Genomic DNA, 24,912 nt, shown 5'->3' on the forward strand with positions numbered 1-24,912 from the left:
GCGGAGCCTGGTAAACCCCCCGCACGCACCCAATGAGAAGCAACGTGCCGATTCCACGAGGCGGAGCTAACGAGCCGAGGGCGTGTCACTCCCCGCCGGATATACGAAGCGACTCACCGGATGTGAGGTCAGATGCGCCCCCAGCTTGAAGAAGAGCAAGTCACTACCTCGAGCGCTGTGAGACCTCCCGCATCTCTGGACCGGACCGGGTCGATTCTGTCCCTGAGCCCAGGTGCACCTGGAGCCATCGATCCTGCCTTTCCTAGCCATCAATCCCCGTGTGAGTCAGCCTTTTGTCCCGTTTATCTGTCGTCTGTTGGGGTTAATATAAGATTGTGTCTAAGTGCTTGTCTTTCTATGCTGTACCTCTCGTCCCTGTAATCTGACCTTCCGAACGAATATAATCTCCTCCGGAGGTCTTGAGAACCGTATCCATGGTGTCGTGTCATTTTAATCCCAGCCGTGTGTCTTTTCCTTCATTGACCTAGCGTAGCGCGATTAGTCAACGTTCGGGTATAATCGGGTAACTTGTGCAGACGTGGTCATACCAAACCGCTCGGTAAATAACATCTAAGCCACGTCTGTAACAATTGGTGTCGAGGAGTGGGATTCGAACCCGGGACTAAATTTATTAGGCCCAAATTTGTAGTAGAGTCGATTCGGAGCGCGTTTCCTGCGCGAAATTATAACGGCGAAATTTGATTTTGTTATACGGAAATAAAAACCCGAATTTTGAAAGTCGCGCTATGGCAGACCAAGACAGCTGGGGTCCGGTAGTGGAGAGTGAGGCAGGGTCGGTCCAGGACCAAATTGAGGGACGTGAGGAGAGCGAAGCAGCGAGGGTAGCAAACGCACAAAATGGCGCCTCGCTGGTCACCGCGCCCGCGACCGTAGCAGCGCCGCCGATGGATTGGGGCCTATTTATGGAACAAATAAAGGCGCTCATGGTCCGGACAAGTGAAGACCTGAGGAATGACTTGGGGGGCCAAATGGGGGTAATGAGGGATGAAGCGAGGGCTCAGAGTGAGCAATTGGGGGTAATGGGAAACCAAATGGGGGTAATGGGAAACCAAATGGGGGTAATGAGGGACGAAGCGAGGGGTACCGGTGAGGGATTAGACAAGAAATTAGAGGGGTTAGACAATGGGATAGAAGGGGTGAAACAAGGGTTAGGGAGTAGAATAGAGGGATTAGGAAACAAATTTGAGGGACTAGACAACAAATTTGAGGGATTAGCCAATAGATTAGGGGAAATACAGGAGGGGTTAATGGGGGTAGAAAACAGAATGGCCGCTCAAGAGAATCAAATGGAAGGGATGCAAAAAGGGTTAGAGGGGTTAGAAAGCAGTATGGAAGGCAAATTGAGGGACATGAGGGACCAAGCGGAAAGGGAAGTTAACCAAATGGGGCAGCAGATAGAGGGGGTCAGAATGGGGGTAGAAACCAAACTGGATGCTCACAGGGAGGGAATGGAGCAGATGAGGGTGGCATCTGGGCAGGAGATGCAAGTGATGGGAGAAGAGATCAGAAGAGGAGTGAGTGAGGAGGTCGGAGGAGTGCGCGAGGAGGTGAGGCACTGTAAGGAGCACATGGAGAAGGAGGTGAGAAAGGGGACTGTAAAATTGCAAGGGGGCATAGAGGACCTGACGCAGGAGGTGGAACAGCTGACGGAGGGACAAAAAGAACTAACGGACCAGGTAAAGAAGAACACAGCGGTAATAGGAGGGTTAAAAGCGACACAAAATGACCTAAAAAACGATTTGGTAGCGACGAAGAGGGAATGTCAGATGGTACGTGAGGGACTGACAACGAGGTTGGACGAGGTGATAGAGGTAATGGAGACGAAGGACCGGCAGGTGAGGACGCACCTGGAAACGGTCAAGGTAGCCTTAGAGGATGAGCTTGAGGAGACGTACCGGGGAATAAAGGAGGTGAAGCAGAAATTAGAGGAAGTGGAAGAAGGGGTGAGCGAAATTAAGAAGCGACGGAGAGGGGATAAGAAAGAGATAAAAGAGGAGATAAAAGAATTGGTCCAAAGTCTGTGTTTGAATCGTGATGATGTGCTCATTAACCGGATGAGGGATTCGCAGGTGATGGAGGAGAAGCGAAGAGGAAGAGGACCTGGTGTAAGTGGTGACCAATATGGTCGTGCGTATGATGCGCCAGGGGATTTAAGAAGCTTGGGGGTCGAGATGGACCCGGGTGTTCGTGAGAGGCCACTGGTGAAGTGTGCGACAGGTCTGGTGTGCGAAAAAGGAGGTGTGCGAGGAAGTCCGACTCTGGGGTGTGTGAGGAAAAAGTGCGTGCCAAGGAGTAGTGAGGGTGCTGGCGAGAGTGAGTCGGTCGTAGCGCGTGTGCGAGGGAGCACATGGAAGCGCGGTGTGGTAAGTGTTACAGAGGGTGTGACGGGAGAGTGTGCGCGAGAAAGGTGTGTGACGGACAGGTGCATGGGGAAAGAGTGCGCTGTCAAAAGTAAGGAAGAATGCACACCTGTGGTGAGTGTTACAGAGGGTGTAACGGGAGAGTGTGCGCGAGAAAGGTGTGTAACGGACAGGTGCATGGGGAAAGAGTGCGCTGTCAAGAGTAAGGGTGAGTGCGTTGTCAAGAGTGGTGGTGAGAGTAGTGAGAGTGACGAGGAGCGTGAGTTGGGTGTGACAGGTGAGCGAGGATGTACACCTGGAATGGAAGGATGCACACCTGGAATGGTAGAGCGTGAGTGGGAATGCACGCTGGAGTTGGTAGTGAGGCACGTGGTTGGGTGTGCGAATGAGAGCACACCTGTGATTGTCACAGAGGAGGTGACCGAGGAGGGGGCGCGAAGAGGTGTATTGGTGAGGTGTGCGAGTGGCGAATGTGTGCCAAGGTGTTCGGTGGTCAGGTGTGTGACCAAGGCTGTGAGTGGAATGGGTGTACCTGGGTGTGTAAGGAACGGTACAAGGAGCATGGGCACGGCTGGATGTGTGAGCAAGGAACGGGCTGCGGGGTGTAAGCGTCCAGGTGAAGCATCGACGTTAGACGGGGTAGAGTTTAGAACGACTTATAGCCGAATCGGGCCCTCGGTGCGTGCTGGGCCTCGCTTTGAACGGCCGCGTCCGTGCTCCACTAGGCGGCGCGGGCAGCCCGATAGAAAGGGTCGTCATGGCGACCACTTTTTGTTGAGGCAGTCCGGCAGGTCGAGATCGGGACATGGGATGGCTCCACGCCGAGGTGGTGCGTGGGATCTCGGCCCGGGTAAGCCCCCGTCCCTGCACCGAGTGCCGGACGCATCCAGCCGCTGGCACAGAACAACCCGCATTCATGGCTTGGCTTTACGAAGCCGGGCTTTGGACAGGAATTGGCGCACCGAGAGGCATTAGTGAGGAGACTGGGTGATGAGGTTAGTGTTTTGGCCCCGAAATTAGAGAAAAACAAAATTTGATGATTGGCAAAGGATTGGCAGTAGTGATTGGCAGATGATGGGCAGTGAGTGGCAAATTTTTGATTTGTTGAAATTTGATGTGCAAAATTGGTAGTGAGAGGCCCCCGATGTGGTGGGATGGCAAATCCACCATCCTTCCCATAGTGGGGCAAAGGAGCAATAGCTTATGGGGTTGATGGCAGTGGAAACTAGCCCGGGTGGGTTAGGTTATTAGTAGGGATCTAGAAGAGATTGACATTAGGTAACGTTAAGTTTAGTTAGTGACTGATACCTGTAGTGGGGACGCAGGTAGATTAGTGTGGATGATAATGACGAGGGAGCGCAATAGTTTAAAGGGACGACTGGGAAGCGCAAGTTTCAGAAGGGAGTAGTTAGCTGAGATGATGCCGTGTGTGTGAGAATTGAACAGGTGTGATTGCAAGGTGTGCAACTGGACAGGTGTGTGGAGCAGTGTGTGAGTAATGAGTGTTGTGGATCAGCGCGAATGCGCTTGGGGAGAGAAGGGTGCACCAGGTGGCACCAGGTGTGAGAGCACAGGTGTGCCAGTACAGGTGTGTGGAGAGAGTTGGAGTAAGTGGTACGGAGTGGTGTGCATGGTGCGAAGGTGTGGATGGGGGAAGAGTGGACCCCTATCACGGATACCCGGGGCGGGTAGTGTAAGTGTTAGGTAGAGGGTACAGGTAAATTGTGGTTGGATATTGGCATTTGTGGTGCGGTTGCAGAATGGTGTTGTGAATGGGTGCATTAGTGTTGTGGAAATGGCTGGGCGTGTAGCCTGTTAGTGTGTGTAGTTGGTTGGGCACTCCACCACTGTGAGGATGTCGGCCAGGTGAGGCCGCAGGTGGGATCTGGGAGCCGGTAGTTGTGAGTGGGTGCCTGAGGATCCCGGGTGTGGATCGGGCAGCCCAGTGCCAGAGAGGGCACCGAGTGGGGAGAGCGCCAGAGGGCCTTCCCCAGGTAGTTAGGTTAGGGTAAGGAGCAGGTAAGCTCGGAGGCAACCGCAGTGGTGGAGGTGTGCAGGTGGGTAGACCCGCTGGGAGAGGTACACGCCACAGCCCAGAAATTGTGCGAGGGCACCGGGGAGATGAATCGGGGGAGTGAGACCCCAAATTGAAAAGCACCACAGTTGGCCAATGGGAATTGGTTTTTAGAACCCATAGTGTAAGAGGGCCAATGGTTTGGCCGGAGAAAGACCCCGGGTAGTGTAAAGTTGTTAAAGTCATTTAGGAAATAGTTAGGATTGATGAACCTGTCGCACCATACGCAGCCACTTATCTGTGGTGATGATGATGACTCCACACCTGTGTTTTCTTTGTTTTGTTGCAGGAAATGAAATTGCTGTGTGGATTGTGAGACGCATCACGACGTGGATGAGACATTGGGGTGATTCCATCTCTCCCTCCCTAGGAGGGACTGATGATGAATTGGTAATGGCAAATTATGATGTTGAGTTGGAGATGGCAAATTATGATGTTGAGTTGAAAATGGCAAATTTGATTGGTTAGGAGGGAGAGAAGACGAATTTGGTATATGGGAGGAACGGGGAAGACAGTAGGGATGTTTGTTGATTTGTAAAGTAGATGTTTATGGGTAGTGTTGTGTTTTGTGGATACAGTAAGGGGTAACGGAGTGGTAATGAGTAATGAGTGTTGTGGACGACTGGGAAGGGGGGGGTGGGGGGGGGGGGAGCGTACGGTAGGAACGTACCTGTCTCACCTGGTTGCCATGTGCCCCCAGTGTGCATTACCTTGCATTGCGTGCACTTTTGCGCCCTTACCACCTTACTCGCTTGTCTGCTTCTTTTGTCTCCCACCTCCGAGGATCTGGCTTTGGGGTAGAGAGAGAGGAGAGAGAGGTGCTGGCTTCGCAGTTGTGGGCCTGCACTTTCGCTGCTTGCTGCTTGGATCGATACACCATATGGACCGCAATGTTTGTGGCCACCCACAATGGACCGCAGTTCTTTTGCGGCCAAGCACCACCCATGGATGGACCTATGGGTCAACGTGGCACCTATGCCATACAAGGTGAACCACTAACAGTTGGCCCCCTGACGGCCACAATAAAGAAATGGACGCGATTGGCGCCTTTCTTTATTTTTCTAAGGAAGTAAGAACACCAAGTGCACCACACGAAGGCAAGACCAGCGGCAGAACATCGGCCGGCTGCGACACCACACAATGATTTATAAACACTTTATTGGTGCACCGGATGGTGCTCACTGTGTGATGGGGTGGTGCTTGATGCTTGGAAGGGGTGCTCTGCACATTATTAAAGGCCATAGGCCACAGAGCACTCGTGGGTTGGTGTATCGATGCTAGCATGCGTGCTCTCTCTATGCATAACATCTGCATGTGTTCCTCCAAAAACAGGTCCTGGATCGTAGTGTAAATATCAGCGTAGTCTTGTGTAAATAATGCTCCCTACCGGCTGTATGTTTAGTTTGAGGATTCTTTCCGGATTCGGTTATCCTGTGGGTGTGTTTCTGTGAGGAGAAGGGTGCAACGTCGCAGGGGGACATATTTACTCATTTGTGAATATCTGTAAAACTGTCGCACTCAGGGTAGAGTTAATAGTAGAGGGAACTACATTGCGTGCCACACTAAAGTAGGTAAAAATTTATCGGGTCGGGACGCCCCGAGGGTAGAGAAGGGTGCAATGTTGCGAATATGGAATTTAGCCTCCATATCCGCTTGTAAATATTCCCCTATTTCCCCAATACTCCCCAACTATCCCCAATCCCCCATTCCCTAGTCCCATTGCCGGTAAATAACACTCTGTAGAACCGACCTTCCCCTTTTTCCCCCATTAAATGTCGTGCCCAGGTCCACCGCATCACACGTAGACAACTTTCGGACATCTTGCTAGTTATTCTTAGTCTATGTCAGTTAAGGACTCGTTTCCATTAATTATGACTCTTCGTTGCACCAGAATGTGATTATATGGCACCAGTAGTGAGTTTAGGACCTTTCCCATACCTCCTTCCATCTTCTTCCCCAAACAACAACAACAACAACAACTACAGCTACAACAACAACTACAACCACGGCGCGCGGGGGGAGTGTGCGTCCTCCCACCAGCTCGGTTAGCCGCCATGACCATGCGCTCCACGGGGTTACCACGAAGGGGCTGGCTGTCAGCTCCTCGTCAAGGGCGGAGCCTGGTAAACCCCCCGCATGCACCCAATGAGAAGCAACGTGCCGATTCCACGAGGCGGAGCTAACGAGCCGAGGGCGTGTCACTCCCCGCCGGATATACGAAGCGACTCACCGGATGTGAGGTCAGATGCGCCCCCAGCTTGAAGAAGAGCAAGTCACTACCTCGAGCGCTGTGAGACCTCCCGCATCTCTGGACCGGACCGGGTCGATTCTGTCCCTGAGCCCAGGTGCACCTGGAGCCATCGATCCTGCCTTTCCTAGCCATCAATCCCCGTGTGGGTCAGCCTTTTGTCCCGTTTATCTGTCGTCTGTTGGGGTTAATATAAGATTGTGTCTAAGTGCTTGTCTTTCTATGCTGTACCTCTCGTCCCTGTAATCTGACCTTCCGAACGAATATAATCTCCTCCGGAGGTCTTGAGAACCGTATCCATGGTGTCGTGTCATTTTAATCCCAGCCGTGTGTCTTTTCCTTCATTGACCTAGCGTAGCGCGATTAGTCAACGTTCGGGTATAATCGGGTAACTTGTGCAGACGTGGTCATACCAAACCGCTCGGTAAATAACATCTAAGCCACGTCTGTAACAATATATATATATATATATATATATATATATATATATATATATATATATATATATATATATATATATATATATATATATATATATATATATATACATATATATATATATATACATATATATATATATATACATATATATATATATATATATATATATATATATATATATATATATATATATATATATATATATATATATATATATACATATATATATATATATATATATATACATATATATATATACATATATATATATACATATATATATATATATTGTTACAGATCGCGGTTTAGATGTTACGATGGGCCGAGCGGATGGTCCAACCGCGACCTAACAGGATCCCCAATTGGCCCGACTCCCCCAACGTTGACCAGATCGCCCCACAGATATTCAATCGGGAAACCTCTAAAGCGACCGAAAGAGAAGGAAAAGAGAAGAAGACAGAGTACGGAGGAAGAACAGATTTATTATACACACACAAGCAAAAAGAAAGAGCGACCAAAATTATTTACAGCAATGGATGGAAGAAGCAGTCACACAGTGCATCGTTAGCTTAAACTATTCAATTTACTTAACCCCAGGACAACGATTAGGACAGACGACGTTCACACTTACACAGGGGATATTGCAGGCAGGTATGGCTTGAGGTGGATTGCTGGAGAGGGAGGCAGGGTCGGAGGCAGCAGCTCTCAATTCCTCGCGTTTTTGGTGGGAAAACCCTCCGTCGCGTATCCGCTGCCGATGCTGTAGACGTCACGCGCTGGCTCGGTCACACCTGCTCCTCTCCTTCTGGTGGAGCCGTCTCCCTCCTTTCAGCGCGTCTCTCCTTAGCTGGTTTCCTCTCCGAGTACCTCTCCTCTTTGGCTTGGAGCGTCTCGCATCTCACCGCTCACCGCTCCTCTCGTATGTCACCTCCTCGCTCATCTCCCGAAGCAGTCCCTTCCAGTCGCTTTTATCACTCGGGGCGGAATCAAGCCGCCGGCTGCGAGGGCACGCCTACCGGGTCGCTAACCGCGGTGCTGGTTGGCTGTTAGGGCTGTCCGATTCCTCCTTCGATCATGACGACGTGCCACGCCTGTGAGTTGGCGGCTCCTACCCCCCCCTCTTCTCCGAGATGAGCACATGGGCAATGGCGGCTTGCGGGATTGAACACCACTCGCACCGCTTTTGAAAGGAACTTTGGAGAGCGGAGATGATTGGGGAAATTGAAAGGGCCTACGCTTATTTCGTTTGATACAATGCAGAGTCAATCTAGTGGGAAACACATATTTAGCCTACATGGAATAAGGAAATACACTATTTAAAAAGATATATCGTGGCCTGTGTGTAAGTTTCATGGAATTAACTAGGAGGACGGCTGCGACCATTATTTACATTACGAGGGTGTTACACGCAACAAAACCATACTTTTCACATTCGTTACACTTCCTCCAAAATTGTTACACTTCTCAAAAACCGTTACACTTCTCAAATTCGTTACACTTCTCAAAACCGTTACACTGCACCCTCCTTTCTTCAGGCCCGTACTCGGGCCTACAAAACTTTAACTTAGTGTGACACGTAGGTGTAATTCCCTCTACAATTAACCTGACCCTGAGTGTGACAATCTTAAAACACAAATAAGTATGTCCCCCTATTGCATTGCACGCTGTCTAACAGACTCAAGCCCACAGCTAACCGAATTACGGGATTGTTCTCAACTATACATTTACGGTGGGGAGCATTATTTACAATGACGTTATTTCTTATTTACAACGCAACCCAGGACCTGTGTTTTCTTTTTTTCTTTTTAGGGAACAAGAAAAAGAAAATTCCTGTTGGGAGGGAGGAGACAGCATGCATTGCATCGATGCACCAGTACCAATACCACCAAAGCACCCAAAAGCACCACAAAGCACCAAAAGCACCACAAAGCACCAAAAGCACCACAACGCACCAAAAGCACCACTCGGTGCACAGTCACCACGGTTTATAATAAACACAACAAAACAACTGGTGGTGGTCTTCTATTTCTCTGCTGGGCCGATGTTCTTCCCGACGTCTTCTGGCTTCATGCGGCCTACTTGGAAATATAAAAAGCACAAACCGTGTCCATTTTTATTTAGGGCAACAGGGGCCAACTAAGGGTGGTCCACCTGTTTGGCATAGGTGCCACCTTACCGAGGTCCGCAAGCAAGATTCCCTGGCCACTATGGCCGGTCTCCAACAGAGGTGCCCTGCCCCAGAACCTGGGGTCCATCAAGTGGTACTTGGCCGCGGAACAGCGGTCCATAAAGTGGTACATCAACGCAATGCATGCTGGTTCTGGGAATCTCGTGCGCACAATGGCCACCTCACGCACGCTCCCCTCGGCACCCAATGGCGCACCGGTCCTCAAGTGGGAGACAAAAGGGGGGAAGACAATTGAGCGAGGGGTAAGGTCACAAGGGTACACATCAATAAAGGCAATGCAGGGTGAAGTGCGTACGGAGAGCGAAGTGAGAAAAACTCGTCCCTACCGTACGTCACCCTGCCCCTGTCACCTACACTACCCTTGCCCTTACCCCATATTTACAAGAATTTACACCTTTACAAATTCGTCACTACGTCTTGTCTTCCCCATCTTTCCCTTCTACACCAAATTCGTCTCCAATCCCGTTACTTCAAAATTTGCCATCACCCAATTCGTCATCAATCCTCATAAGGAGGAAGAGATGGAACATCAAAGCACAATGTCACACCCACGTCATGATGCGTCTCACAGTCCAAAACATTTGCATCAAAAATAATTAAACATGGCATGGTGCGGAGTACCTGTCACCTCAGGTGAGTGGATACAGATGGTGCGAGGAGATCCTTCATCCTAACTATCCTCTAAATGATTTTAACACACTTTACACTACCCGGGGTCTTTCCCTGCCAATCCATTGGCCACTTACACTATGGGTTCTAAAAACCAATTCCCATTGACCAAACTGTGGTGCTTCTCAATTTGGGGTCTCACTCCCCCGATTCATCTCCCGGTGCCCTCGCACAATTTCTGGGCTGCGACGGGTAGCTCTCCCAGCAGGTCTACCCAGCTGCACACCTCCACCACTGCAGTTGCCACCCGAGCTTACCTAGCTCCTCACCCTAACCTAACTAACTGGGGAAAGCCCCTCCTGGCTCTGTCACCCCACTCGGTGCCCTCTGGCACTGGGCTACCCGGGTCCGTCCTCCGGATCCTCGGGCCCCATCCACAACAACTACTACCGGCTCCCAGAGCCCACCTGCGGCCTCACCTGGCCGACATCCTCACAGTGGTGGAGTGCCCAACCAACTACACACACTAACAGGCTACACGCCCAGCCATTTCCACAACACTAATGCACCCATCCAAAGACCATTCTTTCACCCGCACCACAGATGCCAATATCCAACCACAATTTACCTGTACCCTCTACCTAACACTTACTCTACCCGCCCCGGGTATCCGTGATGGGGGTCCACTCTTCCCCCATTCACACCTTCGCACCGTCCACTCCACTCCACAATTTCCACCATACTCACTCCACGACCATCCATCCCAATACGCCATATATCCCATACCATTTATTCCCCACAACCATTCTCCATACCTGTTGTTGCACACCTGTGCCCTCACACCTGGTGCCACCTGCACCCTCCTTTCTTCCTGGACCATTTGGTCAACACAATACACAATCACCTTTACTCACTCATACACTGCTCCACACACCTGTTCAGTTGCACACCTGTGCAATCACACCTGTTCAATCACACCTGTTCAATCCTCACACACACGGCATCATCTCAGCTAACTACTCCCCTCTGAAACTTGCGCTTCCCAGTCGCCCCTTTAAACTATTGCGCTCCCACGTCATTATCATCCACACTAAACTACCTGCGTCCCCACTACAGGTATCAGTCACTAACTAAACTTAACGTTACCTAATGTCATCTTCGCTAGATCCCTACACACGATATATCCTAACCCACCCGGGCTAGTTTTCACTGCCATCAACCCCATAATCTAGTGCTCCTTTGCCCCACCTTCTGTGAGGGATGGTGGATTTGCCATCCCACCACATCGGGGAGGTCCCACTATCAATTTCGCTCGTCCAAATCCAACAAATCAAAAATTTGCCATTTACCGCTAATCACCGTACCATCATCAAATTTTGCCTTTTTCTAATTTCGGGTCCAAAACACTAACCTCATCACCCGTCTACTTATTAGATCCTCTCGGTGCGCCAATTCCCTTCTAAAGCTCGGCTTCGTACAGCCGAGCAATGAACGCGGGTTGTTTTGTGCCAGCGGCTGGATACGTCCCGCATTCGTGGCAGGGACGGGGGCTTACCCGGGCCGAGATCCCACGCACCACCTCGGCGTGGAGCCATCCAATGTCCCGATCTCGACCTGCCGGCACGTCTCAATAGAAAGTGGTCGCCATGACGACCCTTCCTATCGGGCTGCCCGCTCCGCCTAGTGGAGCCCGGACGCGGCCGTTCCAAGCGAGGCACAGCGTGGATCGCGTACGGCGGTTCTTTCGAAACCGCCGTGGTTCGGATCCCCGCTGGTCCTCGCGGCACGCGAAGCTGCCCGACGCGCACCGAGGGCCCGATTCGGCTATAAGTCGTTCTAACCTCTAACCCGGTTACCGTCGATGCTTCACCTGCATGCTTACATGCATACGCTACCCCTTTCTTGCTCATACCTCCAGCTGTTCCCATGCTCCTCGTACCTTTCCTTACACACCTCGGTACACTCATTCCGCTCACCGACTTGGTCACACACCTGACCACCGAACACCTTGGCACACATTCGTCGCTCGCACACCTCACCAACACACCTCTTCGCGCCCCCTCCTCGGTCACCTCCTCTGTGACAACCACAGGTGTGCTCTCACCCGCACACCCAACCACGTGCCTCACGACCAACTCAAGTGTGCATTCCCACACACGCTCTACCATTCCAGATGTGCACCCTTCCATTCCAGGTGTACATCCTCGCTCACCTGTCATAACCAACTCACGCTCCGTGTCACTCTCACTACTCTCACCTCCACTCTCGGTCGCGCACTCTTTCCCCAGGCACCTGTCCGTTACACACCTTTCTCGCGCACACTCTTGCGCACACTCTCCCGTTACACCCTCTGTAACAATCACCACAGGTGTACACTCTCTCGTTACTTCCTCTGTAACACTCACCACAGGCGTGCATTCTCCCTTACTCTTGAGAGCATGCGCTCTCCCCATGCACCCGTCCGTTACACACCTTTCTCGCGCATCCTCTTGCGCACACTTTTTCGTTACTTCCTCCGTAACACTCACCACACCGCGCTTCCACGTACCCCCTCGCACACGCGCTACGACCAACTCACTCTTGACGGCACACTCACTCCTCGGCGTGCACTTTTTCCTCACACACCCCATGGTCGGACATTCTCGCACACCTCTTTTTTCGCACACCAGACCTGTCGCACACTTCACCAACGGCCTCTCACGAACACCCGCATCCAAACCAATCCCCAAGCCGACTGAAGCTTTCCTCACATCATGTACATTTCCGATTATATCGCCACTCACCTTGGCACCTCGTCTCCGCACCTCCTTTGCCACCTGCAAACTCTTTATTTGGTTAGTGAGCATCACATTATGAGTTGAGCACCGACCTTGCACATATTCCATCACCTCCTCCTGGATTTCTCTTTTAGTTTCTGTCCGTCTCTTCTTAATTTCACTCACCTCTTCTTCCACTTCCTCTAATTTTTGCTTCACCTCTTTTATTTCCCTGTGCGTCTCCTCAAGTTCGTCCTCTAAGGCTACCGTGACCGTCTCTATGTGCATCCTCACCTCTCGGTCCTTTGTCTCCATTATCTCTGTCACCTCGTCCACCCTCATTGTCAGTCCCTCACGTACCATCTGACATTGCCTCTGTGTCGCTATTAAGTCTTCGTTGATGTCTCTTTGTGTCGCTTTTAACCCTCCGAGTACCGCAGTGTTCTTTTGAACCTGCTCCACTAACTCTGTTTGTCCCTCTGTCAGCTGTTCCACCTCCTCCGTCAGATCTTCTATTCCCCCTTGTAACTTTGCCGTATTATTCCTCACTTCTTTCTCCATACGCTTCTCACCTCGCTTTACCTCCTCGCGTAGCCCCGAAACCTCCTCACTTACACCTCGTCGTATCTCCTCCTTCATCTCCTCCCTTTCTTTTGTAGATGCCGCCCTCATCTGTCCCAATTCATCCCTCTGAGCATCCAGTTTGGTTTCTACCCCGATTTTCACCTCCTCTATCTGCTCTCCCATTTGTTTAATTTCTCGGGCGGATTGCTCCCCTATCTCCCGCAATTTGCCTTCCATCCTATTTTCTAACCCCATTAACCCATTTTTCACCTCTTTTATCCCATTGTCTAACCCCTCAAATTTTTTTTCTAATCCCTCACCGGTACCCCTCGCTTCGTCCCTCATTACCCCCAATTGCTCACTCTGAGCCCTCATTTGCTCACTCTGAGCATCCATCCGGTTCCCCATTCCTAAAATTTGGTTTCTCATCCCCCTGTTCTCTTCCCTCTCCTCATCCGCCTTGACCATGAAGGCCTGCATCTGCTGCATGAATAGGCCCCAGTTCATTGGTGCTGCGGCCGCTGCTACGGTCACGGGCGCGGCAAAATTTGGTGCCGCTACACCCACGTGCGCGAGGACGCCACTTTGCGCGCCTGTAGCCTCGTGCGCGAGAGCGCCATTTTGTGCGCCTGATACCCCCTCAACCACATTGCCAATGTTCTCCTCATTGCTCCCCTCCATTTGATCCTGGGTTACCCCTAACCCGTCTATCTCCCCCACCGACATCCGATCGCCTTGATTGTCCATGGCGCGATCTCAAAATTCGGGTCTTATTAAACAAAATTTCGGCAGCTCGTAATTTTGACCAAAAATTTTTTTTTTTTTTTAACCTCTTAAAAATTTGGTTCGGGCCTCGAATCCCAATTCCCAGACACCAATTGTTACAGATCGCGGTTTAGATGTTACGATGGGCCGAGCGGATGGTCCAACCGCGACCTAACAGGATCCCCAAATTGGCCCGACTCCCCCAACGTTGACCAGATCGCCCCACAGATATTCAATCGGGAAACCTCTAAAGCGACCGAAAGAGAAGGAAAAGAGAAGAAGACAGAGTACGGAGGAAGAACAGATTTATTATACACACACAAGCAAAAAGAAAGAGCGACCAAAATTATTTACAGCAATGGATGGAAGAAGCAGTCACACAGTGCATCGTTAGCTTAAACTATTCAATTTACTTAACCCCAGGACAACGATTAGGACAGACGACGTTCACACTTACACGGGGGATATTGCAGGCAGGTATGGCTTGAGGTGGATTGCTGGAGAGGGAGGCAGGGTCGGAGGCAGCAGCTCTCAATTCCTCGCGTTTTTGGCGGGAAAACCCTCCGTCGCGTATCCGCTGCCGATGCTGTAGACGTCACGCGCTGGCTCGGTCACACCTGCTCCTCTCCTTCTGGTGGAGCCGTCTCCCTCCTTTCAGCGCGTCTCTCCTTAGCTGGTTTCCTCTCCGAGTACCTCTCCTCTTTGGCTTGGAGCGTCTCGCATCTCACCGCTCACCGCTCCTCTCGTATGTCACCTCCTCGCTCATCTCCCGAAGCAGTCCCTTCCAGTCGCTTTTATCACTCGGGGCGGAATCAAGCCGCCGGCTGCGAGGGCACGCCTACCGGGTCGCTAACCGCAGTGCTGGTTGGCTGTTAGGGCTGTCCGATTCCTCCTTCGATCATGACGACGTGCCACGCCTGTGAGTTGGCGGCTCCTACCCCCCCCCCTCTTCTCCGAGATGAGCACATGGGCAATGGCGGCTTGCGGGATTGAACACCACTCGCACCGCTTTTGAAAGGAACTTTGGAGAGCGGAGATGATTGGGGAAATTGAAAGGGCCTACGCTTATTTCGTTTGATACAATGCAGAGTCAATCTAGTGGGAAACACATATTTAGCCTGCATGGAATAAGGAAATACACTATTTAAAAAGATATATCGTGGCCTGTGTGTAAGTTTCATGGAATTAACTAGGAGGACGGCTGCGACCATTATTTACATTACGAGGGTGTTACACGCAACAAAACCATACTTTTCACATTCGTTACACTTCCTCCAAAATTGTTACACTTCTCAAAAACCGTTACACTTCTCAAATTCGTTACACTTCTCAAAACCGTTACTATATATATATATATATATATATATATATATATATATATATATATATATATATATATATATATACATACATATATATATATATATATGTATATATATATTGTTGTGGTTTTTGGAATAAAGGCAAACCTCTTTTTTAGTTTGTTGCACCACAACATTTAGCCTCGCTTTAGTTCAGTTATTTCTTATTCAATGTTAAATATAGTCTCCTTCCCAGTGTTAGTATGCGTTGATGCAGGTAAGTAAGGGTAGGCCTCATTGGGCCTGCAATGCCATGTGCTAGGACCAGGACAAGTCTAGGCGGCCCGAGGGAGGAGCTAAAGGGGAGTGGCTGGGAAGCGGCAAACAGCCAACGGGAGCTAAAGGGGAGTGGCCAGCAACGGCGGCCAGGGAGGTGCTTGGAACATTCTGGTGGGACTCTGGGGGGGGGGGGCTATAATACCCGGCCCCGGGCCCCCAAAGCTCTGTGTGGTCGAAGCACGAGTCGCTCTCGGAGGTCGAAGTCTAGGTCGAAGCACGAACTCTCTGTTCCGGGATTCTGAAGCTCTCAGCGCTCTCTGCCCCTGCTCTCAGCTGCCCCTGTTATAAATGCTCTCGCAGGACGATCTCTCCCGGGGCCCTAGACTCCAACAATCTCCCTGCCTGGGATCCCTGCACGTGCGTGTTTGCCTCGTTGACTTTGAGAGCCGCTGGGCGGATTCCCGTGCAGGCACGACCGAGGCCGACGTCCCGTCTACGAACATCACAAAGGGCAACGCCCAACGAGCTGTCCGGGGCGAGCTGCACGGAGCGGCCACGCTGTGAGCGCATCCTCTTCTTCATCCTTTTCCCTGCGTGAGTGAGAGGGCCCTTGTCTGGGCATTAAGTTAAGGACGGTTAAGTTTCTACCCTGTGTCTCTTTTCGCTGATCATTGTACAAATTATAATAAACCTGTGTTATTTTGCTTCCACTTGGCCGTTCACGTCTTTTCCCAATTGGCCTCGCATTGCACGAAATAAAACCACTCGATCGGGTCAGTAATAATTAATGGCACGAGTCACGTGACACGCAAACCACTCGGGCGTATCAACCCAGCGTGACTCGTGTGAGGTTCAGCCCCCATCCTTGGGGCGGCGTGTGTATCGAACGTACTTGGGTATTTGACCAGAGACCCTTCCACACGCTCGCTACGGGGTTGGTGGCTGGAATTGCTTAGCAATCTGCCCCCCCCACGAGTGCAAAGTGGGGAGCGGCCTCGTGGACTCGAAGCTCGAGGGGGAGAAGGGTTTAACCCCCCTTAGTACGTCGACGGGCTCGAGATCCGCAACAAATTGGTGTCAGGAGTGGGATTTTTGGACCTGGAGGGCGCTTCACGCACTCAAAAATTACGAGCGTACGAAATTTAGTTTTAAAAACCAAATTTATTTGAATTCGTACAATGGCTGGCCAAGACGACCAAATACCGGTGGTAGTAACAAATGAGAAGGAATTAATGGCCCAGGACCAGCAGGAAGGGTTGGTAGTAGGGGAAGCTGATGAGGGTGCGGCAGTAGGGGAAGAAAATGGCGGCGCCTCACACGTGGCGGCGGAAGCCGACCCCGCTGTTCCAGCGGGTTTGGACGTGCAGCTATTCATGGCACAATTCAGCACATACATGGCAGAGTCAAAATGCGAAATGAACAAAATGGGTGATCGATTGGCTAATCGGATGGACAACATGAGGGACGAAGCAAGGTGTAACATGGAAGAAATGAAGGATGGGTTGGAAAACAAAATGGATACCCAGGGAGCCAAAGCAAGAAGGGAAATGAGAAGTGATATGAAAAAGATGGGGGAGGAGATTGGGCGTAAGCTGAGCGAGGAGGTCGCACAAGGGTATGCGACGAGGTGAAGCGGTACGAGGAACGCGTGGAGAGCGGGTTGGAGCGGAGCACAGCCAAATTGACTGGGGCTATGGGAGTAGTGACGCAGAGTGTAGAGGAGCCGACGATCGTTGAATTGGAAGAGAAAATGTTGGGGGCGCCGACGAAGGTCGAATTGGAAAAGGAAATTTTGGGGGCGCCGACGATCGCCGTTAGAAGAAATAATTGGGGTTGAAAAGATGGGAGAGACAGGGAATGAATCACGGGAGGAAGTACTGGAACATGTGCAAAGTTCGTGTTTGCACCGTGATGCCGTGCTTGCTGACCCAATGGAAAGTTTGCAGGTGCTGGCGGAGAAGCAGGGGAAGGAGAGCCCCGAGGTGAGAAAAAATGGCGAGAATGTGTTTGATGCGAACGGGTGCTCGGCGAGCTTGGGGACCGGCGAGACCCGGGCGTTCGCGGAGGGCCCATTGTGCGGTATGAGAGGGAGTGCGTACCGGAGTGTGTGGAGCGAGAGGGTGTTACAGAGTATGAGAGAGAGTGCGTACCAGAATGCGTGGAGAGAAAGTGTGCACCGGAGTGTGTAAAATAAGAGTGCACTCCGGAGAGTGTGTGGGAAGAGTGTGCACTGGCGTGTATGATGACCGAGTGTGTAAAGGAAGAGTGTGCACCGAAGAGTGTGTGGGAAGTGTGCGCACTGGCGTGTATGATGACCGAGTGTGTAAAGGAAGAGTGTGCACCAGAGTGTGCGATAACGGAGTGTGTTGGGGGCGCGTGTGTGCCTGGCTGTGCGAGTGTGGAGTGGGTCCCGAGGTGTGATGACGCAGCCCGGGCATCGACACAGACCGGGGATAGTGCTTAGCGGGACGAGTAGCATACGTGAGCCCCCGGTGAATTGTGTGCCGCAGGGACCAGAGGGAATTGGTGCTGCGTCGGTCTCACAAGGACCGGCGTGCACGATTCGTGCCTCCGGCCCCCGCACTGTATGGTTGGTGCCGTATGGCGGCAAGGGTGGTCGGCCGGGTTCGAGGGGAAGTATGGGTTATGGGAGCCACACACCTGATCGGGTGAGGTGCTCGGATCGTGGCCGGTTGGGTCATCGTGTGTGGGACCAAAGGGCCCCGCGCAGGGATGGAGCCCGGCACCTGGGCCCATCAATTCCTCCCCCCTCGGATCGTCAATGCCGGACAGACACCACATACAGGCGACCAACCACCCGCATGGAATGCTCGGCCCTTTGAGGCCGAGCCGTGACCATGTACCTCCATATGGAGGGGCGCATAGTGTAGAGGACTGTGGAGAGTAGTGTACCCCACGTGGGGGAATGGTAGTGGAACCATTCCTCCCAGGGGGGTTGGGGGGGGGGCATGAGCACTAGTTTAGGGGGATGGCAGTGTTAGGCACATGGAGGGGCCAGCAATGGTTGCCTCCATGGGGCACTGAAGCTAGCCGAGGGAGGGCTCGGATAATGATAGGGATTTGGAAGACCTTAGGGACAAGAGTTAAGCAGTGACACCTGAACTATAGAGGGGACGTAGAGAGTTTAGGTGGTTGTTAAAAAAAGGGTGTGCATAGTGTAAAGGGACGACGAGGGAAGCACGAGTTTTAGGGGAAATTAGTTAGGTAGATGATGCTGTGTGTTTGAGGAATGGTGTTGAGAATAAATTGAGTTGTGTTGTAGTGTGAATTGAATTAGGTTGAGGTGTGTGGAAATAAATGGTGTGCAAGATAAATGGTGTGCAAGATAAATGGTGTGGAATAATTGGTGTGGAATGCATGGTGCGAAGGATTGAATGGGGGGGGGAGTGGAACCCATTCGCGAAAGCCTGGGGGGGGGGGGGGTAGTGTAAAGCCAGGTAGAGGGCATAGGTAAATTGAATGGATATTGACACCTGTGGTGCGGGTAGTAGAAAGTAGTGTCTTGTGAGGTGCAGGAGACAGTGACATGGCTGGGCATGTGGCTTAATTGGTGAGTGTAGTTATTGAGGCACTCCGTCACTAGTAGCTTGTCGGCCAGGTAAGGCCGCAGGTAGGCTCTGGGCACCGGTTAGGTTGGAGAGTGAGTGGGGCCCGAGGATCCAAGGGAAGGACCCGGGTTACCCAATGCCGAGGTGGGCATTGAGGGGGTAAGTGCCAGGGAGGGCCTTCCCCAGTTAGTGTAGTGTGAGGAGCAGGCAAGCTCGGGGGGCGGCTTCAGTGACGGAGCTGCGCAGGTAGGTAGACCTGCTTGTGGAGCCACATGACCCAGCCCCGAAATTGTGCGAGGGCACGAGTAGGAAATTTGTTGGGTGAGACCCAAATTCGGAGGGCACCACAGTGTGGGCAATGGGAATTCGAGTTCTTAGAACCCCATAGTTTAAAGAGGCCAATTGGCAGGGTACGACCCCGGGTAGTTTAAAAGTGTAATGCTATTAGTGTAGTTAGGAAGTGAGATCCCTTCGCACCATCCACAGCCAGTCACCGAGGAGGACGAGCTTCACACCAAGGCTCTGTAAACCGTTTGGAAGTTAGACGCATCATGACGTGAGTGGGACATTGTTCTTTTCCATCCCTTCCTTCCTGGGAGGGATTTGGAGACTAATTTGGTATAGAGGGGGATATGGGAGACAAGACATAGAGACGGATTGTAAATACAAGGGGGGCTAGGGTAGTGTAGCCAACGGTGGGGGGTATGGATGGTTAGGGACGAGCTTGCTCCGCTCGCTCCGCCGCGTCCCTCGCACCGCACCAGGCATGGTGGTGCCTGGTCACCTTGTTTTTCGCTTGCCACCGTGTGCCTTTCCTTTTGCTTGTTGCGCCTTGTCTTCCCTCCCTGCCCAGGACCGTTTGGAGGCTGACCTGTGCAGCACCTTGCTGCCAGTCCTTTTGCTGCACCTATGGACCACAATCCTTGTGGCCCGCACCTCTGCTGTGCAGCATCTTGCAACAAATTACCTTGCACCTTCGGACCACCTGTGAGTGGCACTGACGCCACGCAGTTGGACCACATGAGAGTGGCCCTGCTTGGCAAGAAAAAAAAAGTGTGTACAATTGTGTGCCAAGAATGAAGATGTGAAGACTTAGATGGCCCTGATGCTTCACATGGCCTGTATACCGGTCAGGGCCAGCCGGTTTTGTTAGCGCACACACAAGAAAAGAAGATGCAAGCAGCAAGTGCCATATTGAGTCCCCTTTGATTTTCCTTCCTCCAATTCTTTCCTCAAGTGCAGGTCCTGGGTCGTAGTATTGTAAATATAGGTTAAGTTCTGTGCTTGTAAATATAAGAATGTTCCCACCGGCTATGTGTTTAGTTTGAAAATTCCGAAAATACACGGATAGTTGTGGGTGTGAGTCTGATAGAGTAGCTGCTCAACGCATTAGGAGGGACATATCTGGGGTAAATGTCGCACACATGGGTTAGAATAAATGTTAGGGGGATTACACCTATGTGACACATTAAAAGTAAAAGTAAATTGAATGCCAGAATCTACCGGTCGTTCCGACTGGGGTCGACTTGGGACGACTTTGGTGAGAGAGCGGGGTCGTGTTGTGGTTTTTGGAATAAAGGTAAACCCCCTTTTTAGTTGGTTGCACCACAACATGTAGCCTTGCTTTAGTTCAGTTATTACTTATTCAATGTTAAGTATAGTCTCCTTCCCAGTGTTAGTATGCGTTGATGCAGGTAAGTAAGGGTAGGCCTCATTGGGCCTGGAATGCCATGTGCTAGGACCAGGACAAGTCTAGGAGGCCTGAGGGAGGAGCTAAAGGGGAGTGGCTGGCAAGCGGCAAACAGCCAATGGGAGCTAAATGGGAGTGGCCAGCAACGGTGGCCAGGGGAGGTGCTTGGAACATTCTGGTGGGACTCTGGGGGGGGGGGGCTATAAAACCTGGCCCCGGGCCCCCAAAACTCTCTGTGTGGTCGAAGCACGAGTCGCTCTCGGAGGTCTAAGTCTAGTTCGAAGCACGAACTCTCTGTCCCGGGATTCTGAAGCTCTCAGCGCTCTCTGCCCCTGCTCTCAGCTGCCCCTGTTATAAACACTCTTGCAGGACGATCTCTCCCAGACCCAAGACTCCAACGATCTCCCTGCCTGGGCTCCCTCCACATGCGCGTTTGCCGCGTTAACTTTGGGACACGCTGGGCAGATTCCCGTGCATGCACAACCGAGGCCGACGTCCCGGCTACGAACATCACAAAGGGGAATGCCCAACGAGGTGTCCGGGGCGAGCTGCACGGAGCGGCCGCGCTGTGAGCGCGTCCTCTTCTTCATCCTTTTCCCCAACGTGATTGAGAGGGCCCTTGTCTGGGCATTAAGTTAAGGACGGTTACGTTTCTACCCTGTGTCTCTTTGCGCTGATCATTGTACAAATTATAATAAACCTGTGTTATTTTGCTTCCACTTGACCGTTCACATCTTTTCCCAATTGGCCTCGCATTGCACGAAATAAAACCGCTCAATCGGGTCAGTAATAATTAACCGCACGAGTCACATGACATGCAAACTGCTCGGGCGTATCAACCCAGCGTGACTCGTGTGAGGTTCAGCCCCCGTCCTCGGGGTGGCGTGTGTATCGAAGGTACTTGGGCATTTGACTAGAGACCCTTCCGCACGCTCGCTACGGTGTTGGCGGCTGGAATTGCTTAGCAATCCGCAACCCCCCCCCACCCCCCGCCACGAGTGCAAATTGGGGATGGCCTCGTGGACTCGAAGCCTGAGGGGGAAAAGGGTTTAACCCCCATTAGTACGTTGACGGGCTCGAGATCCACAACAATATATATATATATATATATATATATATATATATATCTATATCTATATCTATATATATGTGTGTGTGTACATTGTTGCGGATATGGGACTTGGCCTCAATATCCGCTTGTAAATACTCCCCTATTTCCCCAATACTCCCCAACTATCCCCAATCCCCCATTCCCTAGTCCCATTGCCTGTAAATAACACTCTGTAGAACCGACCTTCCCCATTTTCCCCCATTAAATGTCGTGCCCAGGTCCACCGCATCTCACGTAGACAACTTTCGGACATCTTGCTAGTTATTCTTAGTCTATGTCAGTTAAGGACTCGTTTCCATTAATTCTGACTCTTCGTTGCACCAGAATGTGATTATATGGCACCAGTAGTGAGTTTAGGACCTTCCCATACCTCCTCCCATCTTCTTCCCCAAACAACAACTACAACAACAACTACAACAACAACTACAACAACTACAACAACGGCGCGGCGCGGGGGGGAGTGTGCGTCCTCACACCGGCTCGGTTAGCCGCCATTGACCATGCGCTCCGACGGGGTTACCACGAAGGGGCTCCTTGTCAGCCCCTCGTCAAGGGCGGAGCCGGTAACCCCCCCGCACGCACCCAATGAGAAGCAACGGGCCGATTCCATCTGGGGCGGAGCTAACGAGCCGAGGGCGTGTCACTCCCCGCCGGATATACGCGGCCACTTACCGGACGTGACGAGAGATGCGCCCCGAGCTTGAAGAGGAAAGAACCAGTCGTGACCTCCGAGCGCTGTGACCTCCCTGCATCTACTGGGCCGTACTGTACCCTGTCCTTGAGCCAAGAGTGCACCTTGAGCCATCGATACCCGCTTTCCTTGCCATCAATCCCCGTGTGAGTCAGTTTTTGTCCTGTTTATCTGTCGTCTGTCAGGGCTATTATAAGAGTGTGTCTAAGTGCCTGTCTTCCTATGCTGTCCCTCTTGTCGTTGTAATCTGACCTTCCGCCCTAATATAACCTCCTCCGGAGGTCTTGAGAACTGAACCCTTGGTGTCGTGTCATTTTAATCCAGCCGTTGTGTCTTTTCCATCATTGATTTAGCATAGCGCGATTTAGTCAACGTTCGAGTATAATCGGGTAACTTGTGCGGACACGGCGGCCATTCCGCTCGGCCCACCCTAACATCAAAGTCGTGTCTGTAACAATATATACAGACTTGGCATTTAATATGGAATATTTTTTTTGTGAGGGTGAACTTACTTTTCAAGATGTCTTGGAACCAAAAGTTCATTGGAATTATGTTGAAATTATTCTAGATCTTGTTAATGTGACCTTTAAAAGAAACAAAAACCACATTTGACATTTCGAAACAAATAAATTGATCCTTGAAAGTGATGCAAACTGATATCGAACTCAATTCACGGACAGTACTGTGTTAAACTTCTGTACGTTTTCCAGAAGTATCTCTTTATTTTGCACATTAGCCAATTTTTTTTTTAACAAAAACAAAAGTTAAATTACGACTGGGATTACGGACAGTAAAATTACAGTTCAGTACTTCGTGTAACCCCCACGAGCATTCAGGAGAGCACGTACATGTTGAGGCATGTAGTTCACGAGATTTGCCAAGGTTTGGACAGGAATCGCTTGCCATGCACTGACAATAGTCTGCTGCAATTCATGCACAGTGGTCGGCTGCTGGTCCAAGTTGTCGATTTGACGCGTTAATTCTGCCCACAAGTTCTCTATCGGATTCATATCCGGGGACATGGCAGGCCACTCCATATGCTCTACACCACGGTCAGCAAGAAAGTGTTGGATCATGCGAGCACGATGAGGCCGTGCATTGTCATCTTGGAAGACAAAGTTTCCTCGAAAGGCTGCATGAGCAAATGGAAGCAATGTTTCTTCCAGAATGGCCCTGTACTTGAACTGGTTCAGGTTTCCATTCAGAACAAGCAGGTCAGTTTTGCCCCCTGCATGAAAAGCAGCCCAAACGGTCACCCCACCACCTCCAGCTTGGACTCTTGGCACTATACAATCTTTGTTGTAGGCTTCATGCACTTGTCTGTGCACTCGGACGCGGCCATCTTGACGATAGACCAGAAATCTAGACTCGTCACTGAAGATCACGTGATTCCAGTGTCCTGGCTGCCATTGACGGTGCTCTCTGGCCCACTGCAATCGGCGCTGGTGGTGTTGTCTGGTCAGGCGTGGCTTTCTCAGGGGATGCCTGGCATGATAGCCTGCTTGAACCAGTTGTTGGTTGACTAGCCTTCTGGATACAGGCACATTTGCCAGTTGCTGCCACTCAGCCCTAAGCCGATTAGCTGACTTGGTATGGCCATTGCGGACTAACCGGTGCAGCTGGCGATCATCCCTCCTTGTGGTTCTGCGGGGACGTCCTGGCCTCGGTATTGGAGTAGGGACACCCCTCTGAGCATTTCGTTTCGGGTTCTTTGACACCTGACCTTGAGTGATGCCATACTGCCGAGCAATAGCACGCTGTTTCATGCCGTAATTTCGTAAAGCCACCACTCCATGACAAACAGCATTGTCGAGTTGATGGACCATCTCCAGAGGAAGCGGCAATAACTTTTGGAGACGTGCAGCAGTTGTTTCCACTCATACAGAACGCAACAACCCTTGTATACCCGACTGTGAAGCCAATCGTCAAATGTACCTGTCCGTACGTTTTGTCAGGCCACCTGTGATATAATCCTGTTATTGACTTCTTGCTGTGACAGACAATCAGTGACATGTTTCTTTCAACAAAGAAATCACCGAAGCGTAAAAGTAACTCACCAGATTGATATACTGAGTTAAGAAAGTAAACCCAAGTCAAGAAAAAAAAAAATTCCATATTAAATGCCAAGTCTGTATTACACACACACACATATCCCCCAGGGTGAAGGCATTTTGTCAGCACATACATGCATACATAGTCCAAAAACGAGCTGGCTTTTACATGAATATGGCCCTCGACGGAAAGT

General features: G+C 51.1%; 1 protein-coding gene across 1 annotated transcript in view; it reads right to left on the reverse strand.

Annotated features, from left to right (window-relative positions):
- ABHD6 (abhydrolase domain containing 6, acylglycerol lipase) overlaps positions 1 to 24,912 on the reverse strand; it is a 299,394-nt gene that overhangs the window by 150,926 nt on the left and 123,556 nt on the right. The gene's annotated exons all lie outside the window — the stretch shown is intronic.

This window comes from Myxine glutinosa, chromosome 4 (genome assembly GCF_964187855.1).
Source record: "Myxine glutinosa chromosome 4, kmMyxGlut1.1, whole genome shotgun sequence".
Taxonomy (NCBI): Eukaryota; Metazoa; Chordata; class Myxini; order Myxiniformes; family Myxinidae; genus Myxine; species Myxine glutinosa.